This window comes from Sus scrofa, chromosome 13 (assembly GCF_000003025.6).
Source record: "Sus scrofa isolate TJ Tabasco breed Duroc chromosome 13, Sscrofa11.1, whole genome shotgun sequence".
In the NCBI taxonomy this organism is placed as follows: domain Eukaryota; kingdom Metazoa; phylum Chordata; class Mammalia; order Artiodactyla; family Suidae; genus Sus; species Sus scrofa.
In genome coordinates, this window is record NC_010455.5 from 165,056,267 (window position 1) to 165,083,819 (window position 27,553).

A 27,553-nucleotide genomic window follows, 5' to 3' on the forward strand; every position below is an offset into this window, starting at 1 on the left:
CTAATCAACAATTATTATATAATCACTGGTGAACTCATATGAAAACACTCCAAGGTTCAGAGGTGCAGGCCCGTTCCTGATCTTGCCATACGCATTATAGTGTGACCCATGTTGGGACAGCAATAACCACCAAAATCTCCTGCACTTGCAATGGGTACACAACCAAGGTAAGTGCAAACACTTATCAAGCTAACCTATTCAGGTTTCTTGTTTTAAAACGTGTTGTGGGCACTGGGACACTTTAACTGCAGCTTCTGGGTCAATTTCCTTCCTGGTTCCAAGGGCCACAAACAGGGATTTGCTTCTTCCTTTGAAAGTTATATTTTCGCCCTGTGGAATATCGAATAACTTGATTTCAATTTTTGACTTGGCCAACATATCAGCAGAAGAACTCATACTGGAAACAAACTAAGAGATGACATTCTTGGCAGCATATGCAACACCCACAGTAGTTGTTGTAGTCATCAAATAGGAGAAACATTTTCTAGTCTCAGTACTCTCTTTTGAAGACTCTGTACTAACACTCCAGCAAGACAATAGTCAGAGAAGTCAGGCACTTTGATATCCATGTGGGAATAACAGTAGCAGAAACACTCAAGCTCATGTAGGAGACCAAAAGATGACTGGTGACATGGCCACTCAATGACTCCCAGGCACAAGAAGGACCACTTTGTGTCTAGCACTGGGGACTCATAGGAGGTGGCATCGGGGCTTACACAGGGGCCACAGCATGCCTACAACCCCATGGGATGTGGCATGGGATGTGACAGCTCCTTTATGCTTTTTTTAACTTGTCAAGCATGTTTCAACTGTTGGGTCTTAGTATTTGAAGTTTCCTCTGCTTGGAATACTCTTCTCCACATCTTCATGTTTCACTACTTCAATTTCTTTACATTTTAACCAAATGTCACCTAACTAGTCATCTCCATAAAATAGCAGACTTTGCCCTCCACCCTGTTATTCCCTCCCCTTTTTGTTGTTATTGATAACATTTATCTTCTGATATACTGTGTATTACTTGCTTATTGTTTATACACTCAGTGAAATGTAAGATCCAAGAGAGCAGAATTTTCCTATTTTGTTCAATGGTATAATTCTAATATCCAGACTAAATTAGAGATAGGTGCTCAAAAATTGATAAATTAATGAATATTTTAATCACTTTTCATATCTTAAATTCAATGAATTGAGACTAGATTTATTTATAAGGAAATAGAATCTTATTGATACTAAAAACAACTTAGAAATAAAGAAGAAAACATTATAAATTAAACAGGGAGAAGGAAATATCTGAAATAGTTGTGGTAGGAAGAATAATGGTCCCCAAAGGTATCTGTTCTAATTCCTAAAACCCAAAAATATTGTGATATGTGACAAAAGAGTCTTCACACATGTGATTAATTACATGATTTCTTAAAATTGAGAAACATTTCTAACCGTGGTCAGAAACAGATGTGCCAGTGAATCAAGCATCAGAGAGATTCTGGATATGAGAATGTAGAAACTCAAGATGTGTGAGGTCTCTAGAAATTGGAAACATAGCAAATAGGTTCTCTTCTTGGGCTCCTGAAATGAGTACTGTTTATTTTAGTCCAATAGATCTTTGTCAGAAATTTGACCTACAGAATTGTATGACTATATTTTTGGTTGTTCAAGCCCACTAAATTTGTGCAATCTGTTACAGCCACATAGAATACTAGTACAACATTGTAGAATAAATTCACAGTCAAGATGATGAAGAGAAAAAGCAAAAATAAACCCAAATCACTGTAAAAATGAAAATATAGTAAATTCTCTGTTAAACAAAATGTTAATGTGAACACCAAGGAAGTCTATAGGATTGTTACTTTCCAAACGTCATAAAAACATATTTGAAATTGATCAGTAACTTATTATTTTCTAAGCATAAATGTCAGAAGTATTATTGCATAGGCAAAAAATTAAAATAAACATGTAAGCATGGAAGATTCGTGAAATTAATAAAGTGCTTCTATGATTTGTCCCCTGACTTAACTTACACACAAAATACCAGGCTCAGAGGCTTTCAGTTATGAGTATTTTGTAATATTCAAATGTGAGATAAATTAGATGTTATTCAAAACTTTCCAAATCATAGAAAAAAGTTTAAAATTTATTTCAATTGGCAATACCCACACATAAAAATTAGCAAAAAAAGCAAAAATGAAATATTGGCCATGTTAATAAAATTGAGAAAAAATATACAATTTAAGCTGCAAAATTATTTTTTGAAAAGTTTAACATTTTGCTTAGTTAAAAAAGGAAAAGTTTAAAATGTGAATAATGTATAACTCTCTCAAAAAGAAAAAAAAATTCCCAAATCAAGTGTAAATGCTTAAATAAAAGATTTCACATTTCTAATAGTGACATATACTAGATAACTTGTCATTAAGGTTAGAAAAAAAGATGACTAAAAATTGTATTATTTATTATTGATATGAAAATATTGGCAATATAATTAGAAGAGGAAAAAGTATGCAATTTAAAAATTAGAAGAGTCTAAATCTTCACTCTCTCCATACAATATGATTTTACACTTAAAATGCCATCTTATGATATCATTTATATCTAGACTCTAATATATGGCACAAATGAACCTATCTACAGAAAAGAAACAAACTCATGGATGTGGAGAACAGACTTGATGTTGCAAGAGGGTGGGGGAGGAAGTGGGAGGCACTGGGAATTTGGGGTTAGTAGATGCAAACTAGCGTATTTGGAGTGGATAAGTGATGAGATCCTGCTGTATAGCATAGGGAATTATATCTAGTTACTTGTGATGGAACATGATGGAACATGATGGAGAATATTATGAGAAAAATAAAAATATGACTTGGTCATTTTTTGTACAGCAGAAATTCACAGAACATTGTAAATCAATTATAATGAAAAAAGAGAAAAGCCATCAAGGAGTTCCCTTCATGGCTCAGTGGTTAATGAATCCAACTAGGAACCATGAGGTTGTGAGTTCAATCCCTGACCTTGCTCAGTGGGTTAAAAATCCAGTGTTGCCGTGAGCTGTGGTGTAGGTCACAGACGTGGCTGGGATCCTGCGTTGCTGTGGCTGTGGTGTAGGCCTGTGGCTACAGCTCCAATTAGACCCCTAGCCTGGGAACCTCCATATGCCACAGGAGCGGCCCTAGAAAAGGCAAAAAGACAAAAAAATAATAATAATAATTTAAAAAAAGGAGTTCCCGTTGTGGTACAGTGGTTAACAAATATAACTAGGAACCATGAGGTTGCAGGTTCAATCCCTGGCCTCGCTCAGTGTGTTGAAAATCCATTGTTGCCATGAGCTGTGGAGTAGATCGAAGACACAGCTCGGATCCCATATTGCTGTGGCTCTGGTGTAGGCCTGTGGCTACAGCTCCGATTAGACCCCTAGCCTGGGAACCGCCATATGCCACAGGTGTGGCCCTAGAAAAGAACAACAACAACAAAAAAAGCCATCAAAATCAGTTGAATAAATGATGGGAAAACAACAATATGCCTGTTCAAAAAAATAATCTATTTAATCAATAACTGGTCTATGTATAAACCGTTTCAAGTTAGAAATATATTAAAGAAATGGATTACATTTAAAATATAAATAAATGATAAATATACCTAAATATAAACCTTATATGAAATGGGTTGGAAATCTAGGGGAAAAAGAGGTATGAGTTTTCTTAGGCATATAAAGAAAATATCTTTTGCATAGAACTTGTTCTAGGTGGGGAGAATATATTTCAAAATATCAATACTTTCTAAACTAACACATAAATAAATAGAATTTATCCACAGAATGACTAAAGCTTTAGTTTTTAACTTATTGGGGTGATTGTCAAGCTTCTGGAGAGTTAAGTATGGGAAAAGAGGTGAAAAAAACTTTACAATAAAGGAATTTAAAATTCTAGCCTTTCACATATCAATACTGGTAGGAAAATCCATTAACTGAATCACTTTGGTATTGATTAATAAAATGAAGAAAAGCTATAATGAACAGAAGAGAAATTGCAGAAATAGACCCATATATCTATGTGAATTTAAAACATGATTAATTTAGGTAAACATCAAAGGAAAGGAATAAATTAAATTATTCAACACAAGTGTTTAGCTCAAACGTCTTTAGCAATCTGGAAAAATAGAAGCTGGTTTCAACCTTACATCTTTCATAAATAAAGCCCAGATGTATTTCAAATGATGCATATATAATATAATGGAAAAACAAACAGACACACACAAAATAAATCTTAGATGGTACAAATTCTACTTGAAAGAGTTTGTTGTCTTGTTAAGAATAAAGCAAAAGGTTGGTAAAATTGAGTTTATAAAGTAAACTAAATTTTAAAAGAATAAAAACTTCTACAAAGAAAAATGATGCCAATAAAGTCCATGAATGTTGTTGCAAATGAAAAACGACCTCTACTTTTATCAACCAGATCATTTCCACATGTAGCATCCACCATAGTATTTTTGTGGTATAAGGTACTTGTAAGACATCCTAAAGAACTTGAACCTAAGGGCCATTTGAGTGCGCTCACCTTTTTAGATAAGAAATTCATCACTTCCAGTTCTCTTTATCCATGAACCATAGCAAATATAGAGCAAGTATGAGTATAAATGTCGACAGGTTTTAGAAAAGGCAAGAATATAAAGCTTTAAGGAGGGCAGTGAGTTCAGCTAGAAGGCAAAGGGAATATTTCTCCCTTTTCATATCAGTAAAACAACAATAGCCTGTGAGAACAGCTTTCTTTTAAAAAAAAATTTTGCTGTCAAAACCAGTCTATTAGAGAGAAAAAAAAAAATAGTAAGATCAGAATTATGTGTTGGATGTCCACTGAGTAACCATAAGATTTTGTCAAAGAAGCAATAACTGAAAAACAGTCAGGGGGTGTTTTCTGTCTGTGTATTTTGAAAGCTGTCAGTCAGAATTTAATGAGATGAGTTTGTGTACTATGGCCAACAGAAAGAAGCAGTGTTCACTCTGTATGTTGATACCTCTGCCTTAAAGATCAGTTGTGCTCTGGACTTTAGGAGATGTGTTGTGATAAATGGAAATAGCCCTAGAGAGAGGATTCTGAGAACAAAGAGGAAGAAGCCTCTACCATCACAGGAACTGGCATGGGATATAAGTTGGGCAAACCCTTTGCCTGCTGCTTTAAAGTGGGTTTTACAGGTTACCTCAATATTGATTGTTCTAATTAATTTTTATGAATATTCCTAAGGCAACGCCTTTCTCAAAAGAACAGATGAAAATGCATTTTAATAAAGGATTCTAAATCTCAATGCTTGAGAATGGTTTATATGAGGTTGAAAATGTATGTATAGCTGTTGTGACTAAGGACTCAAATGTAAGCCTGAACTAAATGTAATAGGGGACTAGTCCTTGATGCCTTTCTCATTATCAATTGTTGACAACAGTCAATCATACCTAGGAAGGTAAGCATTATGAAATTGCAGTTGGCCTCATGATTTTGAAGACAACCTTTATTCAGGAAGAAAACAGGCATTGTTCTCCCAAAAGGCAATTTTGTCCAAAGTAAAGCATTCAGGATAAGCATAATTGATGTAACTCTTTAAAGGTTTGTAGTCCCTGTGTATGAAAAATGAAATAAAATTATGAACTCTCTTTTAATTCAAATATTAAGGAGAAGGCTATTATAAGGTCACTGGTAATACTGAATAAAAGATGAAATATCCAGGAAACAGATTCATACGAAGTTCTGAGAATTTGAGAAAACAAAGAGAAACTTTCAGTGTAGCCTTGGGGAATTCTAGTTCAAGCTACTGGAGAACTTAACATGGGAAAAAAACAAAAAAACAAACATAAGAATAGACCACAAAGACTGATTGACTGACTGATCAACTTACAAAATAAGGTAGTATTTAATGCTACTGCCTAGTTGGCATCCAATTTCATAAAAACATGTTAAGAGAGTTAGTTTCAATGGGAAAAGAAAGCAATTATCACAATTACTATATGCATATGTGGTACAAATCCATGTTTCTTTTAATGAGATGTATGCTTTTTCATGATTCTACATAGAAAAGCTATTAGGGAAATTTGAGAAGTGTATTAGTAGAAGTTAGCATCATGTTGATAAATGTATACTGAATAAAAATGAACTTATTAGGTGCTTAGAAAAAACTAAACAACAGAAAAGATCTCTTGTAATATGGTTATTTGGAGAATAGATTCTGAGAAGTACAGCAATTAAACCAGAATCATCCAGCATTCCTACTAAGGAGAAAAGTCTAAATAGTCTTTATCTGGGGTAAAATGGATTACATATATAACTTAAAAAAGAGAAGTTTCATTCTGATAATAAATAAAGGAGAAGTAGTGAGTACATCATGTAGTACATGCATATCTATCTACAATAGAATCACCTATCCTCCAAAAACAAAAAAAAGAAGAAATAAAGAAACCATAGGAATACTACAAGATGTGGTAAAACTTGGAAAATTTTGGTGAACCAAAGTCTCCAGCTCTGTGATAAAGAGCTATTAGCCTTAAATAACATTAAGTATGCTAAATACATAAGTACCAATCTGGTCTAGTGGTAATAATGACAATAATGAAGCATAAATGTTAATAAATTTCCCCCAAACTGTCCTAAAGGAGAAGGCATTTGTTGTGCATTTTGGGCATTATTCCAATCTAGATTACAGACCTGGAAAGGCTTTTTGAATACAGGGAGATTGAACTTTAAAAAACAAAAACAAAAAAAAAAAAAACACAGATCTTTCTTCCCAGAGGATCCACAGTTATTTCCTTAAGACTTAAAAAAAAAAAAAAAAAAAAAATCCTGCACATTTTTTTATCCTATATTTTTGTATACCTGTATGAATTCTTTGTTCATTGCTGAAATTTCAAAGCCTTTGATTTATAAAACCATGAATTTATATTTAGTGAGTTTTCTTTTCTTTTCCTGGAAATTTTTGCAACTATTGATTAACTACCATGATAAATTCAGTTAATGGTTTGGTCTTGCCAAACAATACAGGTGAATCATAATTTTCCTTAAATTTTAGCAAGTAAAACAGAACTAAACATCCAACACCAGCTCCAGAACAATTTCAGAGACATTTTCTGTATATAAGGGTTTATGAAAGATGCTTTCCTTTTAGTCAGCTATTTTCCTCTCTTATTTTGTTTACAGATATAATTAGGTGTCACAGATATTAGTCCAGTAAATTCTGCAGATACTCTGCACAGTACACTCTCCATGGAGCATCTGGCAAGCGGTCTATATACTGATTGAGACCCAGTTTTACTACGAGGACCTCCCGTGGGTTAATTTTCCTCTTTCATGATGCTTTCTAATTATAAAGATCTCTATTAATTGCATAAATAGGTTGATTTGTTCCCATGTAGGTTCCCATATAGGATTATAAAATTTTATATAATCTCAATTAAAGTCTTTAGAATATTTTTGAGTCCTCTCAGAATGGTGAGTTTTTCCTGAATTCTGGAAAACACAGATGTCCACATAATATGTATGTGTATTATGGCAATACCATCCACAAGCAGGCAAGAGAGTTCTCTTGAAGATCTTTGTATAATTTCCGTTCTTATCTTTAAACTGTAAATGGAAACTGAAATTAATATTACATAAGTTGAAAGCAGCAATAAAAAATGGGAGCGGCAAATATCCTCCATACAAAGACTTGTCAGCCCATTCACGGGTGATTATGATTGAAGAATAAGGCAATGAAGCATCTCCAACTTCAAAAAAAACTACCAGGATCTCACAAATGTGGGAGAGAGGCATTCCAAATAAAAGAAAAGTAGTATGCTGTTTTAACAACCAACTCTCCAAAACAAAACAAAAACAAGCAAAACAAACAAGCAAACAAAAAACTAAAATACTTATTTGTAGTGTTACTGATTCCTACCGTGCAAATACTTCTTTCATGGCAAATTTCAAGCCACTAAGAGAACATGTCTAAAAATGATGTTGGAAAGGAAGATGCAAAATTGGCCTTCATGAGGTACTTTTGAAACACCATGGGAAGACTTATGGTGAGCAGAGTACCCCCAAAACGTTTTACTGCTGAAGTAGGCTCTATGATGGCAGGATCACTGACTAGCCTGAAAACTGTAAACTGCTTCTCACATATATGTGCTCAATAAATAGTTGTTAAAAAAATGGGTATCTCAAATGAGTTACAATAATTTCTGAACTACTTAAAACACATTTAGTGTACTTTACTCAATTATGAATTTTGCACTTTAATAAGGATACAGACACAATGGAAATGTATCAGGATAATGATAAAAATATTGATGCAAAATAATAATATATAATAACAGGAATATCTGAATAAAATAAAATTTTGCTTATAGAAGTGAAATTTAGAGGATACGCAATAGCCATCTTCAATTTTGTGAAGTGCCACTTTGAAAGAGATATTCGATTTTCCTATGCATGGCTTTAAAAACTGAAAACAAAAAGGAAATATTATAGGCAGGCCTCATTTGGCTTACTATGGAGATATTTTTCAATAATTTGAAACCTTCAAAGACATAATAAAACTCTACAGCAACTCAGGAATCCATTAGCATCAGTTCCAGAAGAGAAGTTTAGAATGCATAATATCAATATCCTCTGCAGTCTTTTGCTATTTTGATTATGTGTAAATAAATCCACACAGCAAAGAGATGTAGATATTCCCTCTAAACCTAAAAAAATTGCTGTATGTTATACATTCTCCTCATAGATGGAACTTTTCTACTCTTATGCAGATGGATGGAAAATGGTCTCTATTCATGACTCAGAGGAAGTGTGCTTAATTTGGTTTCTGAGAAACAAATGTTTTAACTCATATGCACTGCATTTAGAGAAAATGAATACTTTATTTACATAACATAATTATAAAACATGTCTTCTTTCCATATTATTACTTCTTTCCATATTATTATATAAATGTATTTTTATTTCAAAACAAAAATCTTCTCTATCTATATAACAATGGAATATATATATACATACATATGTATTATCTTAATACTGGGGCAAATTCTCAATGTTCCTAGCCATAAACTCTGCACTTGGCAGTTTCATGAGTGTCTCCTGAGCTACATCATGAGTTCTATGGATTCAAAATCAAATTCTCTTCACTCAGGTAGTGAAACATTTTAGGAAAAAATAATAGAATTCAATATAACAAGCTGACAGAAAGTGATATTTTAACCATGACCTTTATGGGCCTGGGAACAATATACTCATGCAGCTATTTAGGGAAAAGGATCATGCGTGGGGCCCAACTATTTAGGTTAGATTCGATGCCGTTCCTATTTACACTAAATCCACTCTGTGCAATGATGGACTAGTTTTAACCCAGACTATCTTACCAGAAAACTTCCTCATGATTCCACTTAATTAAAAATTCCTTGTAATTATTCTGCTATACTGTGCTCTCTTCCTTTATTTTCAGTATACCATTGTCCATTTCTCAGATTAAGCATCCTGACTCTCAAAATAACAATCACATTAGAACAAAACATTTCATGGTTTGATGAGTAATAAGATTTACCATTTTGCTGCCTGGCGTTTTTTCCCAGTAATTCTCCTCTCTCCACTTTGCTCTGACATCTGTGAATCCAGTATTACCTAGTCCCCAGTACAATGCTCATGTATTTCATACCTATCATTATTCTTGTGCTCAGTCCCCAAACAGTCATCTCATCTCTCCATAAAAACCTTACTAAGGATTTTTCCACAAGTGTCAATATAAACTTTCGCCCAACTTTAATTATAGTTATGCATTTTAAGTTCAAACAGATGACCAACAGTAAAACTCATATTCAGAATAATTTGTTTATAAAATAAACTAAAAACAAAGAGTTTTCCACTAAAGAAAATATTTAAAATAGTAATATATCTGGGAAGCAAACTCATAAACATGCTGTGATTCTTCAGGGTAGTGTGTGGCATGATGATTAAACAGAAATGACTTGAATCTTATGGATACATTAATTTAGATTTGATTTTGGTTCACAATCTATTTACAAAATTAAAAATCAATATAGTTTGTCTTGATAAAACAAAACTGCATGTTTCCTTTCCATGTCCACAAAATGAAGAGCTTTTTCTGATTACTAGTTTTTTGTTGTTGCTGTTGTTGTTTTAATATACAATAGGCAAGTAATCTGTGGTGCTAGTGAGAGATAATTACACCTTAGTTATTTCACAGCAAACTGGTCTCTTGGAAAGAGCAGATACTGACCCTCAATTCAAAATGGAGCTGCTGGTCAGCATTTCATTTAGTGTATCTATAGCTACATTAGTATTCATTAACCCCAAGGATACCAGTAAGATTTTCAAGTTTTAATCAAATAATTTTCCAGGAAATATTTTCCAAGATATTTTGGAATTTCCCTTTGCATCTATTCTCACAGATGTTGAGATTTTCCTTTGCATCTCAACAAAGGATATATGGATATATGGGCTCCAATATACCATTAATAGAGAGTGTCTTTGCTTCTACAACACAGTAGCAAGTCCCAGTTCTTGACTTAAAAGCAAATTATCTTTTTTCATGTCTAGTGCTCTCCATATCTACAGCCATTCCATGAGTCTAGTCACAGTGTTTTTTATGTCACAGAATGCTACATGGATATACCATGATCAGGTCAATCACATTCTCCTGATGCTATGGCTTGTTAAATGATATTCCCACCTCCTCACTTTATTTCCCCGTCCATTTTTGATACTGTGATATTTTATTATATATATATTTGTCCATGTCAACCACCAAGTAAAATCCTTTTGATTGTTTTCCACTGTCTTCAAAATAAAGACCAAATTTCTTCCTTGTACTTTAAAACTCTGCCTAATTCGATACTGCCTCCCTCTCTCAGCTTCATTTGATGTCACTCATGTGAAAGCTCTCTTCACCTCAGCTATCATGAATTTCTTTCAGTTCTTCTATCTATACCACTTCCCTACCTCAAGGCCATCCATACACACTGTTCAATCTGTAAGAAATATATTTTCTTGATTTCTACCTCACTTCTGCTTAAGCTCACAAACATGTATTTGTGTTTCAGATCTCAGCTTTCACCAACCACCATTCTCATATCCAGAATATGATTCTTTTCACTCTAATATCCATTTTTACTTAGGAGCATTTAGTGCACTTGTTTTTTGTTTAATGAGTATCTTTCCTTTAAGGTCTTCCTTAAATTAAAACATCCTGTAAAGTTTATGCTCTTTTAATTAAGGAGGCTAAATAGATAAACTAGTTTTATATTTATATAAACACATATATAATTTAACGTTTATGTTTCTACTAAAGTATATGAGACATTCTATTAGAGCATATACAAAAATATTTAGATCTTTCTATATCCTATGATAAAGAGGAGGGGAAGGAGAGAGGGAGCAAGAGAGGGAAGGAAGAAGAAGGGAGAGTGCTTTGCAATCTTTAGTTTTCAGGAAAATAAGAGCAATAAAAATTAGAATTTTATATGCCAGAGAACTTCTATGTTTCCGTTGAAGTGTGAGGTTTACTTGTTAGAACAATTTAAATCAGGCTTACAGCAATGATGGTTAAACACAACCACCTAAACCACCTCTTAGCAGAAACTCACATATGAGATGATACATTACTTTCCCTTAGAAAATTGTCTTCAACTCAACAAAACTTGGCCAGTTTAATATATGATACTTAATATATATTGATCCAAAATGCACATCTCATCTGAGAATAATGGAGTGAAAAAATAGAGCAATATTAATATATGACTCAAAACCAAGAAATACTTCTTAACTGAAATATTGAAAAATGAAGGTAAGGCATTTGTACTTGCTCAAATGTCCAAAAGTTATTAATTCTCAAATTCTCTTTGAAAATGGAAAAGACTCTGTAATAATCCTTAGGAAAAAATCCTGTGGATTTGATACCTGCATTAACTATTTAAGATCAAATATATGATATGTATACTATATCTTTCTTGGTGCCTTTTTGGATTTAAGTAGTTATTATATCTTCCAGAAATCCTAGATATGCTTTGAGAGAATAGATTGATTTTAGCCTAACATTTGCAAAAATAATATAAAAACACAATTTCTAACTTCTAGAAATTTTAAATTGAATATAGCCATATGTATAACATCTTCACATTTTTCTTTTCCTTATTTTTCCTTTTAAATACTTATGGGGTATTGAAAGCCAAAAGAGAGGGATATGGAAGATGGAGGGTAATGTATTTTTCAATGAATGAATATTGTTTAAATCTACCAGGTTATTTCAGCACAAATATTTGTTAGGTGCATGGTAGGATGTCTTGATATTTGAGACAAAGCAATAGCAAAATAGTAATGAGAACAGATGACAAAAACTCTAATATATTACATCCTAAACTTGAAAATTTTAAAATTGTCTTGAAACTTGTATTCAATTATGTTGAAATAGGAGATTATTGACATAAAAATAAACAAACTTGGTCTAAAATCTCCATGCACATAAGGTCTTATGTAACTAACTAGAAAAGCAAAACAGGAGTTCCCGTGGTGGCGCAGTGGTTAACGAATCCGACTAGGAACCATGAGGTTGCGGGTTCGGTTCCTGCCCTTGCTCAGTGGGTTAATGATCTGGCTTTGCCGTGAGCTGTGGTGTAGGTTGCAGACGCGGCTTGGATCCCGTGTTGCTGTGGCTCTGGCGTAGGCCGGCAGCTACAGCTCCGATTCGAGATTCGACCCCTAGCCTGGGAACCTCCATATGCCGCGGGAGCGGCCCAAGAAATAGCAAAAAAAAAAAAAAGAAAAGCAAAACAAATATAAAAATAATAAAATTTAAATTTAAAACAAAACGGATTAATGGTTAATATATAATGAGTTAGATGATGCTGTTTTGGTCAAACGAGCTTGCACCTCAAGACATGAATGAGGTACAGAGTGCCATAATGGTGTGTGTGTCTATGTATAGTCAGTTCTGCTATAATGTTGATTTTTTAAAATGCTGATTTGTCTCAAGATTGTGGAAAGTAACACAACGTCTTTTCTATGAAAGGAAATCTCGGTTACTCCATTTTGCTCCCATTTCAGCTGAACTGCCTTCCTGCAAACATGCCCACTGTTCCTCTTCTCCCAGTAACAATTTGTTTCAAATTAGCAAACCAAGAAGAATGTGTGCCCTCCCCTGACCAATGGGAAGGGGACAGGTACATCGCCTGCGATAGGAATAAAAATGGAGGGTCTTTTCTTCTTTGTGTGCACTTTTTGAGTACCCACACACTTCTGCAGAAGTAAAGAGCCTTGTCAAGATCTCCCCATGTTCATGTGCCTCATTTTCCAACACTGATAATCCGAGCCATCTCCCCAACAAGATGAATCATGTAGTAGGGAAAAAATGAAAATGTAACACAAATTTTGTGTTTGATTTTAAGACACCTTCATGAGAAACATTAAGTGAATGCAGAAAACTGTGACTGGATAAATTGAGCCCTATAAGAATGAATAAAAAGTATGCATCAAACATCTCCAGCTTCCTCAGTCCACCTCATTTCTTGTGAGTCACATCCATCCACATGGGATGTTGCAATTCCCATTTATTTCAGTTAAACCTCTTTCCACTACTTCATAGTAACTCCCAAACTGAAATCCTTTGGTGCCTACTTCAACACACACACTTCAGATCTTTGCCAAGGTAAAGAACCATATTTACTGTGTATTTCTTAACCACTTTTTTGTGTGTGTAAAACTAAGCTATTATTTTTACTAGGATCCTGTATTTTTAGATATCATTGACAAAATTTTTTAGTGCTTTGTCCCGAATCCCAATTTTCTATAAGCCTTTTAAATTTTATGCTGTGATTTTGCATAGAGCAGTGATTTTTTAAGAACACATATGTTGCACAACAAAACTGTTTTGAGTATCTTGGGTGATTCAATTCTCCTATCATATTTCTATATTCCAGCTCCCATGAAAGTTTTACTTTAGAGCAGTATGACTTATGGTCTTCACTAGGAATGAAGGCATTATTTATATATTTACTTAGCTTTGATTTTCTTCATTTGCCTAATACAATTAGTAAAGTATTTGGCCCAACAAAATTCACAGATACACTCACAGCCCAATGGCAGCATTTGACTAAAATATGGTTTCATTAGTAAAATAATTTGATCACTATCTTAGTGATTATCTCTTTTAGATTGTCTTCCAAATTTAAACACAACAGGTTAAAATTCCCCAGATTTTCAAGTTTCACAAGCCATTGTCTTACAGATAAGATAATGAAGCAGCCTGGATTTCAAAAATACTCAATGATATTTTCAAAACATAACTTTTTAACAAAAGAAATAACAGCACAACAGACCACACTTAAGACTGTAACTGCATCTTCAGATGAACCACACCTAGAAAGATAGAGAAGACTACTGTTGTCTTAGATTCAGTTACCACTAGCAAAATACCCTATACAGTGGTTTAAAACAACAGAAGTATATTTCTTACAGTTCTGGAGGCTTGAAATTCCAAGATTAAGGTGCCAGCCAATTCACTTCTCAATAAGGGTCCTCTTCCAGCTTGCAGACCTCTACCTTCTCCCTGTGTCCTCAAATGGAAGAGAAAAAAGTTTTCACATGTCCTTTCCTTCTCTTAGGAGGGATCTTATCCCATCAGTCTCATTACCTCATCTAAACCTAATTACCTCCCAATGCTCCACCTCCTACCTAATACCACACATCGAGGGGTAAGATTTCTATGTTGTGAATTTTGGGGGTACAGTCAGTACATAACACCTCCTTTCCCAGATCTTATCCTTATCAACCTTACAATTAAAAATATCACTGACTTCCTAAGTTTTAGATTCACATGTTATCTGGTATATATATCATTTATTTCAGCTGTGGTCAACATAGTTTTTTTTTTTTTTTTTTTTTTTTTACTTTTTCATTAATACTCCCTCCTGTCCTCTGCTTCTGAATCTGATAAGCAACATACATTGCATTCATTTTCATTTTCGTTTTTATTCATTGCTGTAATGTGTCATGCTGTACATAATCTAACTCCTGTGACTGAACAGGTTTTAAAACTCACAAGCTTTTCAGAGCTATCAGGCAAAAAGAGTTGTTACAGCTGGAATTAATTACTCTAATTGTGCTTACTCAACTTGCCCAGGGTACTTGGTGCTTATTAGAATAGTTTGCTTTTTATCAGAAGAGAACCTGGTAAAGGAGAAGTGATGAGGTCAGAACTGAAGAAAAATTTTGCAATGGCAATTACAACTAATTAGAAGAGAACTCAGTGCAAAAGTATGTCTATAGGAGTCAGGAAATAAGATTATGAAGTTGAAAGTTTAGTCAGAAATATGACCTAGAAAATAAAGGACTTCTGATAGTGTTTAAAACCAATTACTATGGTTGCTTTGGAGATGTATCACATGTGAATGTGTTTTCAATGATACCATCAATATGCTGCAAGAAATTCTCCCAATTACAGTTGTCTGAAAGCCCCTAATATTTTCATGTACAGAGTTGTTTCTGAGATGATTTAATTGACTTTAATAAAAAAAAAGTACCTATAAATCAATGTTATTCAGAGTAAAAGTAATAACTAATAAATTATCCATTTTAAAACATAGCATTCAAACCACAAAATTATTTGAAGTATTTTTGTGAATAAAGAGGAATCAAAGGGGAAAAAAAAGCACCACAAAATCTGTTACGGAATTAAATGTTTTCTATCTAATTTTAGGTTTCCTTTCAGTACCCTTTACTAAAGAAAATGCACTTTATATATAATAAAATACCCGAATGTTTTAATAATTACAAGAGAAAACCAAAAATTTGTATTTATAATTTCTGAAATAAATTATCCAATGTCCAAATCACTTATCAAATACTTGTGATTATCCAATAATATAAAAAAGCAATTTTGAAGGAAGTTGTTAATTAGTAGTAATTAGTATCTAAGCATAGAATAGTATGCACCATAGTTAACTTTTGTAGAAAAGTCTTAATTAAATGGGACTAACATCTAGATCACTAAATTTTGAAAGCTTCCTGTCACAAAGAAGAAGGCCAACCATAATTTATTTTCCTTAGGCTTTAAAGTATAATCTGTGTGTCTTCATGAAGCCTGGTAATGTAGGCCTGGAACAAACAACTTCAAAAATACAAATATTAAAGCACTTTACACCCAACAGAAAATACATATGTATCTGCACTTTGAAAGGACATTGCAATATTCCTCATATGCCAAATCATGAAATTTCTGGAAAATGATAAAAAAAAACAAAAAATAGAAAACTTAATATGAGATATTTCAAAACAACAGACAAGGGAAGAAGGTTAGAGATAACTGTTTTTGTTTTAGCAAAAAGATATATATGTGTAAATGCATAAAACTGAATGTCTTGCTTCATCTGCATGGTAATAATTATAACAGAACCCAGCTTCACTTGTGTCCACATTTACTTCCCCTAAGTCCTCTATTTTTCTTCATCCCACTTCAAGTAATAATGGCTTTAATTTCTGTTCTAAAAAAGTAAACTTTTTCTTCTATGTTAATTTTTTAAAATAGTTTGAGTTCTAAGACTAGTCTTTTCAAACATGTAAAGTCAATTTTACATTATGTCTTGATTTTTTACATTATTATCATTCAATACCTAAGGAATTTAGTATTTATCACTTAACAACAGTGAAGAACAGAAAGCACAAGACTACTATTATGTAAAATGAAAATTTAGGTTAAGAAAGAGACTCGACAACTAATGAGAATGCAATGGAAAAAAAGGGAACATAATTCTTAATACTGATCAAACCTCTCAGGATGTCCCAGCAGTGATGGTGAGCCCTAAGCTTCAGTGGTCGTTAAATGTTAAACTGGTTGGAAATAAAAGCAACAGCACAACCCTAGTCAAAATGCCCAGCTTGCATAGGATCTGGCAGCAGCTTTCAGCAGGTTCTCTTCAAACGTGCTGTTAGTGCCAAATCATTCTGAATCCACTTCACATTCACTTTAGCTTTTCTTGGAAGCAGAGCATGGATTAGAGTAAAACCATCTTACACTTCTTATTTAGAATTAATGTCAAGGTGAGCTCAACTTTGGAGGGGAAGTAAAAATTCTCTCTTTCTCCTTTTCTAACACACACACACACACACACACACACACACACACACACACACAGCCAAGAACCTCTTAGTTTGGTTAGTCTATCATAACATCACATAATTAGCAATATTTACAGGTGGATGGAAAGGAATTTCTAAAACAGGACACTATAAGAGAGAAATGGGACAGGTTATAAGCAAAAAATAGATTCAGTTTTTGATAGCAACGGGCAATTCAAGAAAAGATAGTGAGGGAGTTCCTGCTGTGGCTCAATGGGATCTACAGCATGTCTGCAATGCCAGGATGCAGGTTTAATTCCCAACGAGGCATACTGGGTTAAAGGATCCTGCATTGCCACAGGTGTGCATACTGCCAGAGGTTGCAACTGTGGCTTGAATCTAATCCCTGGCCCAGGATCTCCATGTGAAAGTGAGGGTTTACAATTAAATATATTATTTGGCTTTGCTTTAAGGTTTTAGGGAAATAAACCCAAGCCGTAGGAAGTTAAGTTGAGTGACTTGCCTAATGTCACAAAGACACCATGACTTGTTTTAATTTCCAAAAATTCTCAATATGTGACTCAATGAAAGGAGGTCTTATGTCCAAAACTTAGTTACAAAGTTTATCTGACCTATATAATAATTAATACTATGAAAGTGGTTTTGCAAAATGTTTTTGTCATTATGAGAAAGTGTGTCCATAATAAAAATGGGAGTACTTCCTCCTAAATATTATTATTTATATTGGAAAATAAAATAAATTTTATTTCAAACTATATGGGGACAAGTAGAATAGTTTCTGAAGTGTTCCATTTAAAAAAGACAATTTCATAATTATTTGAAGTAAAAGTTAAAGATATACTATGAGCAAGGAATTAATAGTAGTAATCTTTATGAGTTTATTTTCCAACACATTTGTTAAATTCAACATGGATTACATAAAAGCTGATGACAAAATATTGAAAAATAGGATACCAAATTGCTAATTTCCACATGAAACTAAGTGAATACTGTTGAGTTTTTAAAATTTCTTAATTTTCAAAATATTTTATTTCTGCACAATTTAATGGCATTTGTAGTGGAAACAATATATCAGAAACCAAAGAATGTTAAGGTTTTTTGGTTTTTTTTTTGATAATATATTGTATACCCTGCCAGCATTTTCTCATTCAGATGTCATGTTTTTACTGGCTGCCAAGTATGTTACCTTGTATTTATGTTGATAGAACTCTACTTTTGGTTGATTGTTAAATTGATTTCTTACTTTGTAGTTTTTTTTTAATTTTATGGCAATGGCAATTACATCCAAAATAATATGATGTGTGAGGGTAATTATCACTATGGTAATTCTTATATTTGCCACTATTAACAGAATCTGCTCTTTGAAGCAGTGCCAGTAGAAATTTTCCTTGGGTTCAGTCATAAGGTCAATGTGGTATTGGACTAGTTTGTATAAATTATTTTTGATACATTGTTGAGTCCTAGAGGACAAGGAAAAATTTATCATAAAGTGACCAGGAGTTCCCGTTGTGGCCCAGTGGAAACAAATCGAACTAGGAACCATGAGGTTGCCGGTTTGATCCCTGGCCTTGCTCAGTGGGTTAAGGATCCAGCATTGCCATGAGCTGTGGTGTAGATCACAGATGTGGCTTGGATCTGATGTTGCTATAGCTGTGGTGTAGGCTGGCAGTTACAGCTCCGATTAGACCCCTAGCCTGGCAACATCCATATGCCGCCTGGCTGTGGCCCTAAAAAGCAAAAAAAAAAAAAAAAATCAAAAAAAGTTACAAATACTTGTTACTGATAAAAGCAAGACTAAAGATACTCAACACAGAGGGGCAAAAACCATGGTTCAGGAAAAAATAGAATCACGATTTCCCAGGGAGGGAAATGGGGGAAATGATCATGGTTGGAGAAACCAGCCAAAAGATAAATCACCTAAACTGAGTTTCCAGATAGATAAACATACCACATTCAGAGAAGATGATTGGTAATACCAGGGGGAATAATTTGAGAGGAAAGGAAAGGTGAACATTTATTTTAAAGAATGATGAAGAATCCACATCAGAAAATGAGCACATATGTGTGTGGGAATGAGTGTGTGTATATGTATGGTGTTTAAATCTATCTCTACATTTTCAGCCATTTTAATAATACTACACCATTCTGCTCCCTCCAAATATTGAGACACAATCTTAGTGAAAGTAATCAGGTAAATGGTGGTATCAACAACTTCACTCATGGTGTAATTGTACTTAAAGGCTTCATTGAAGTTGAAGATTGGAACATAATTTCACATTTTTTCACAAGGTGATCTGGTTATTCCTCTTCCAATGCTCTGTTCTCCCTTCCATTTCCTTTTTGCTAATGGTAGTGCCCCAGGAGAGGGGAGATGTACTCTATTGTCAGTCTCAGAATTCCTGAACCCCATGAGTCTCTGCCTTCTACTACTAGGTAGGACTGCCACACCTGGTAAAAAATGCTCATTGCCTCCACCCAGTCAGAGCACCACACACATGACTACACACATGGCAGTCACAACAAATGTCTCATTAGGACTGCTCATCTCTGATAAGTACATGGAAAAAAAAGTGAATCTATTTAATAAATTTGTATTGTATATAAATCAACCACTTTTTTTCTCTCTTTCTTTTTAAACAAGTGGTCACACCTGCAGCATATCGAAATTCCCCAGCCAGGGGTTGAGCCACAGCCACTGTAGAAACAACACCGAGTAGTTATGTTGTGAGCCACACGGGAAGTCCTAAATCAATCACTTTTATCTCTTTAAAGTGTACAGGAGAAAAATTTTAGAGCAAAGAAATTTTCAAGCCTTGTTTATCCACGTCAAGTAATTCTTCTATCTCCTCTCTTCAATCTGGTTCTAAAATCTCTTAAATGGAAAAGTTCACTCGATCACAATTTAGATAATTCAGTTTAGGTTCAAGATTAGCTTAATCCATGACTTAAATACAATTTAGAGCTGTATTATTTTCCTATCATGTATGGTAGGGGGAAAAATTCTCTGAATGTTAGTTGAGGGTCACTATGAAAAAATGGCCACCAAAAAAATCATTTTTGAGACACTAGATCTCCAAAAGATTAGATGAAAAGAGGTTGTTTTAAAAAAGCGAAATGATGTTGTCAAGGCAGTCTCCTTAGATTCCCTTATCAAATTCATTTTGTTACAGATAGCACAAAAACAAAAGTATATTTCTAGTCTGTCTGAGTCAGGACTATGTGTTTAGTTGGATCATATGTTACCTGTCAAAATACAAACCTGTCCAATTGTGACTCAAAACTTCAAGTAGAATTTCTATCAAGGAGTCATCTAATAACACAGTCTTTATTTGAAATAGGCTTTCAGGACCTGGCCTCAAACTCGGTTACAAATGTAAAGAAGCCTGCTTCTCCATGTGAATCAAATCTGTTGCTGGCTTCCAGCAGTTCCCTTCACTGGCAGGCACCTCTACCACCATTTTTTAAATACAGAATTTATTTGCTTTCATTTCGATCAATAAATTAGTTCAGATTCACTAACAGAGAAAACAGTCCACAAAAGGAAACAGCTCTTTATATTTCAACCACAGTTCCAATTAGGTGTATGAAAGCGTTCGAATTTACTTATGAAGGGATCTAGAAAATTTTTTTTTTCTTGTTTGTGAAGGTTCTTCGAATCACTCATTTTAATTATGAAAAGGCAAAGGCACCTTGGCTTCGCAGTCCTTTTTAATGACCATAGTTTTCTATTTTTTCCACAAATAATACGTCTCTAGCCGTGTGCTCAGAGCTATTCCAAATGCTTAATTCTATAAATCAATTGCAGTTCTGTTATAGTATATTTTCATTTGAACAAAATCCCTTGGGAAGATAGGGGAAAATTCAAATCTTTTAACTAAGGAGGAAGTGTGATACCACCTGAATCCTTGTAGAACTAAACCTCATGCTGTAATCAATGCTGGTCATTATAGAGCTAATGATGATGGATCAATTGATGGTAGCACTTCTAAGAAAAGACAAATCTTGGCCAAAGAGTGTTTTATGTGCAGTTACTTTTTCACTCACCAAGGCAATATAGACTCCTTGTGAAAAAACAGGATGAAACTCATGGGGAATAAAAGCCAGATGCTCCCTAGGTCTATGTAGAAGAACTTTTGGATTAGAAAACCTTCACCTAGAAAATACTCAATGACTTAAACGACTTAATATGGTTTGTTGTATGGGAAATGATAACCATTATACTGAAACTTGGAAAGAAAATAAAATGAAAAAATAATCATTGAGAATTCTTTTACTTAACCCTTTAAACAAACCATAAACTAGGCATTTTTATTAATATTGTATAAATGAGAAATAAAAGGTTAAAAACAGTAATATGATTTGTCTAAATTATAGAATGATTTCAGGTAGGGTTGAGATTTGAACCCAGATTTATCTGGTCTCATGATAAAATCTTTCCCATTTATGACAAAACAAAAACCTGATATAATTAAAAAGAATACTTGGACACTTGTTTTCTCCATGTGTAATTGCAAATCAACATTTGCAGAGACTCTGAACATTACTAAAAAGAAGTGTTTGAATTTGCAAGGCCTTAGCACATATGTGAGAATTACAAACACTATACATATTCATTGTTTGAACTTTTATAAGATAAGCTTATATGAAAAACCCACTAGGCAATCAATTCAATTTTTGGGCTCCAATATACCCAATACTGCATTAGTTAATATTAGAAAATATTGATAATCATAATGGCCAAAATAAAAGTACTATTAACATACAAATTAAAGAATAATAAGTCAAAGCTTCATTCTTACTCAAAATATAGTTTAAAAAAGACTATGTTCACAGCAATTTACAATCAAAAATTTTTTTTTGGTTTATATATCTAGTAAAATAAATACATGTAAACTATTTTGGCCCACATTCAAATAACTATTCTTTCATTTTTCTGATTGTTACTTTATTTTGATAGGAAATAATAAGGCAAACAAAAGTTGTCTGAAACTCTTCCTAAAAAATATTCTTTGGGATTTTTAATAAAATATATTTAGCACAGCTTTGGCTTTCTACATGAGAAGACAGGCAAAGCAAAGCACAAGGAGCAGTAAATACCATGAATACCTTTCATGAATGCATGAATACAACAAACCACATGCATAATAAAAAGCTCCTAATAAAATGCAAAAGATACTTTTTTAAAATGAATATAATTTTTCAGTAGTAAGTATTGAGAACATCCATCTTCTGCCTTCCATCCCAGATTGCCAATCATACATGAGATTTTCCCTTTATCTCCAAAGTTTCCAGAATATAGACTTTAAATCCTTCTCAGGCTCAAATTCTTTAAAATAGTTTTCCAGAGGTAGAGAAGAGAGTAGGAGCAACTATAAGAATTATATGAGGATAGAGAAAAGCTAAAAGATATAAGGTAGGGGCTAAAAGTTGTAATCTATAAGACCTAGGAATTTTAGTGGAATAGAAACTCCACCTAATATATGCATAAAAACATTCAAAAAGAAACTTAGAACACTCTTTCCCAGCACTGAATAAAACTGATATATTTTCAGATTGATATGATTTGGATTTAACTTAAATAATTAGTGCTAAAATCATTCTTATAGAATTAATACAAAACCTGATAGTGATAAATGCCTAAAAACAGGAAATGGACAAGCAAAGAGGAAATTAGTTGAATTCTAGGGGCACCTTTAGATTTTAATCATCATAATCTTAAGACTTATTCTATTTATTTCCTCTGGCAGAATTTGAATATTTCAAGTAAGCTAGAAAACTTTTCTTGGCATTGTCAATAAATAACAAGGAGTCACTTCAAATTCTCTTGGAATTACCTATCCCCCTTTATATTTAGACATATATATGAATATATATAGGTAATTAGCTCAGCAGATCTCTATTTAAATAAAAAGAAAAAATCTGCATAGACTAACTTATTGATGGCAGATAAAAAATCCATCATTTGTTCCAAGCTTTGTCTAATGGCTCCAGAGGAGGCTTGTAATTTATTCAGTAGAAAGAAGTAGGTGTTAGGGAAATTAGCTAAATAAAATTAGAGACAAATGTAGTCACACATTATTACCAATTCCCATGGAGATTTTATGTGGATCTATTCAACCCACTGTGGTGATCAGGCCTTAAAACTGTAAAGAAGAATAAGAAAGAATACAAAAATAAAAAAACAGCAATCTTTATGAAAAATGCGTCCATATTTTAATCCCACAATTATGCAAGACACTATGTACATATATCCTGGTTTTCCCAGAGCATGTAAAAGATGACTAATTCCTTATGATTTTTCTAGCAGTGGAGTGATCAGGTAATACATGCTTTACTTCATAAATTTACTAAAATAAGCATTTGCTTTTAATATCTGGAAAATTGGTCTAATATTTAATGTCTCTATAATTCCTAAAGGTCATTTTATTCTAAGCCTTCTTTGCAGTTTATTTTTAATAATCTTTTAATTGTATTAGACAATAGAAATTCTGTGATATAAAATATGTATTGCTCATTAATATTTGAACTCAAAAATAAATCAACTCTAATTACATGTGAATGAGATGATATTTAGCTCCAAGTTCTATTCCTACAGTTACCCTAGAATACATAAATATGTTTTCAATCTTAAAGTGTAAAACAAAAACTGCAAACATTTCTTCTTTTGAAAACTTAATGTTACCCTAATTTTCAATTGTGAATAACAGGTCATAGGGTTTATAACAAATAACAATTTATTTCAAACACTAATAGAAAATCAATATCTAAACCTGAATCTAAAAGTGTTAAAAATATCAGGCTCTTTTACTCAGTAGACTACTTCTGAAAATTCATCATAAGAAATTATTTATATAAAAGGACCAGTTTTAATAATGCAGATATTCAATATAGAATTTTTTATAAGAATAAAAATTAGATATTAGCTAAATTTGTAGTCAGTGGGAAATGTTTTAGTAAATTATGGAGTAGTCACTGGGAGAGAAATTTAGACGTGAAATATTTTAAAAACACAATAAGCATTATGTTTAATATCACTAAATAACTGACAATATGTTCACGAGAGCAAATGCTAACGTTAAGTATGAAAAGAGTAATTTTGTAAGGATGATGAAATGGTGCTAATATTCTCCACAAAAATAAGTATTTGCTATTATACAGTTGTGACAATGAAATCTGCTAAAACTGTATTACAGTCAAAAGGGATGGAAATTATTACCATGTTTTATATAAATAATTCATAATTGCTACACCAAATAACAAACATATATGTATTGATTCACTTTGGAGTTAATTCTGTCAAACCAGAATATAATTATTTTAATCCATTATCTTTCTTATTAGGAGTAAATCAACATTTTCATGAGAGTTATATGTTCAGTAAACTTTTACCTTCCATTTTTTATTTTGCAACTTGTTTCATAAATTCTAACTTTTATGTCACATAAATAATGCTGGAAAGGAACGTGTGCTGCATTCCTTATAAATGCTCAACTGTTTCTGTTTCTGGAGCTTTCCTATGTATGAAGGACAGCAGGTTATATAATTATGGAAGTGGCATTTATGACCGCAGGCTTTCAGTATTGTGTAATCATATCATGCCGTGTGATATATTAAATGAAAGGTTTGAAAAAGCAGGCAGGCTATACTTAAAGTCAACAAGAGGCCATCAAACTAGAAGAATAAACAGTGGCTAAGGCATGAATTATGACACTTCAGGCGAGGTGAAGTAGGCTCTTTCAACCACAACCATTAAGAGCCTGTGAAAATATCATTAAAGGAATCATTTCAAAATGGTAATATTTATCAAGTGCAGACAGATTTATATGGTGTTCATCAGATCTGAAACAGTGTTGCTGGAATTTCATTGACTGTTGTGAAGCAGCACTAACGGTAAAGGCTTTTGCAACACTTCTCTCCATGCCCATTTTTTTTTTTTAATACTTCACCAAATTTGGTATTTTGTCAAATGAATGTTACATATAATTAAGAACACTGAAGTCTAAGTCTGATTTGGCTGCTATTTTACCATGTGAACTTCGACATGACTTTTAAAATGGCATCAATTCTCTCATTTAGGAAACAAAGAATTTAAAAATATTTATGGCATTCTTTAATAGATGTTTTATCTAGGCTATATCTTATTTGTCATCGCTTGTGGCAACCCCTGGCATTTTTTGTTGCTATTGTTGTTTGAGGCTTTGTGCATTTATGTTTGTTTTCACTATGTTAAGCAACTATCCCCCAAATAGAAATAGAGAATGGGAAAAATATGAGAAATGTATCTGTTATAGGACAGCCATGGAATCTTTAAGAAGAAGAAAGGAGAAAGGAGAAGGGGTAAAAATTAAATGCTGAGGAAATCAGGATTTATGAATATTTACACTATCAGAACCCAAGATCTTAAGAACTTTCAGTCACATCTCAAAGCAGAACAAAATTAAAGATGAAGACTAACATTTTGGAAAGTGAAGAGTAAATGCCCACTACATGCAATAGCCACCACCACTAACTATCCCACCAGACCATCTAGATTGGAGATAGTCATTCTTTACCTGTATCAATGGAGATAACGCAACAAATCCATTTCCTAGGAAGAGGAAAATGATTCCTAATTTGTACAACATAAGAATACCTCCCATGTCAACTTCCAGTGCCGTTTGCTTAGAAACCATCTGTTCCCTGAGGAAAAATGAAGCTGTTATACTTTCTCCAGCCCCTTTATAAACAGGAAGTGTTCATGTAGGATTAGGCCCAGCTAAGAATCTGTGAAGAATAGAAATAATAAAGGCCCCAACCGCACACCCTGAAAGATGTCAACACTTTAAAGCACAAGAACCTGTGCATATGTTAGGTTACATGGCAAGAAGGAATTAGGAATTAATTAGGTTTCAGATGGTTGCTAACTGGATGAGCTTGAAATATAGATTATCCTAGTTTATTGAGGTAGGTCCAGTGTAATCATAAGGATTCTTTAAATGTGGAAGATGAAGCCCAAAGAGTAATTGTCAGAGTGTGGGATGTGAGAGAGAATGAACTGGCCATTGCTATCCAGAAAGGAATGCAAGCCTGCTGACACCATTTGAACTCCAGAAATGTGAAATGATAAATGTACATTTTTGGAGTTCCCATCATGGATCAACGGTTAACGAATCTGACTAGCATCCATGAGGATGTCGGTTTGATCCCTGGCCTTGTTCAGTGGGTTAAGGATCTGGCATTGCATGAGCTTGGAGTTGCCATGAGCTGTGGTGTAGTTTGCAGACACGGCTCGGATTCTGCATTTCTGTGGCTGTGGCATGGGCCAGCAGCTATAGCTGCAATTTGACCCCTAGGCTGTGAACCTCCATATGCTGCAGGTGCAGCCCTAAAAGGAAAAAAAAAAGTATGTTTTTTTAAGCCCCTACATTTGTGCTAATTTGTTACAGGAGAAATAGGAAACTAATACAAAAGATGTAAAGTCTCTATGAAAAAACCTGCTTATGTTATACAACTTTTTCACTGAAGCAACTGTTTCACTTTTTCTGTAAGTAACCTACTTATGTGATAATATTGTCATGCAAATTACAAACATGATTCAGAAGAGAGTTTCCAGTATTTTAGAATCAGAAAGATATAAATCTACCAAGTATTTAACAACATTTTACCAAAGGAATTTGCTCTGATGATAATATAAATGTAAATTCTGTCTTATTATGCTATGAGATTAGAATGTTCCCAGTTAGCTAAATGGAAAGAATTTAAAGAATAAGTTTCAAAACTTAGATAATAATTCATACATCTATTTTCTCTCAGATCTGAATGTTTAAAGAAAGTTAATTATATTCTCTCAGATATTTCATTTGAAATGTTCATGTGATCTTGTTGGTTCAGGTGGTTAACTTTAGACAATTTTAGTTAATTACAGTCCCACTTGAATTCTCCACTATTTAAAACTATTTCTTTGAATGATTTTTAGCCTCCTTTTAAAAAAAAAGCTAATTTTACCCAGAGTTTTCTCTGAAATTCTATGGCTGCTATTGTAAATCTATGCTTTTCATTTATTTCTTTGAAATGAAATCTTGATCCCTTGTATTTTCTGAACTTAATCTAGGAGGATTTATCTCTTTGCATCCAAAGAATATAAATAAAGAACTGCATTATTCCACTTCAGGTGGTGTAAAGAGATTTCAAATCAAAACAACAATTAGGTATGTTTCCATCCTTTCTCCAAATTCCCTCTAAATCTGTGTTTACATGAAGACAATACTTAAACAAAGGGGCAACAGGATCATTAATTAAGCAAAAGTGATGTAGAAGTCACCTCCTCTTTTTTTCCCCATAAAAACTAATTAAACTTGTATAAGACTTTTGAAAATAAGTTCAATTTGCTTTTCAAGACAAACTCTTAGCAAAGCTTTTTTTAATATCGTTAAAATGCTTACATATATTAAGTTGCTTAAAGTTCCTTTTGTTCAAAAAAGACTATAAGA

General features: G+C 33.3%; 1 pseudogene; it reads right to left on the reverse strand.

The window, feature by feature from the left end:
* On the reverse strand, positions 1-25,756 carry LOC100624996 (annotated as a pseudogene).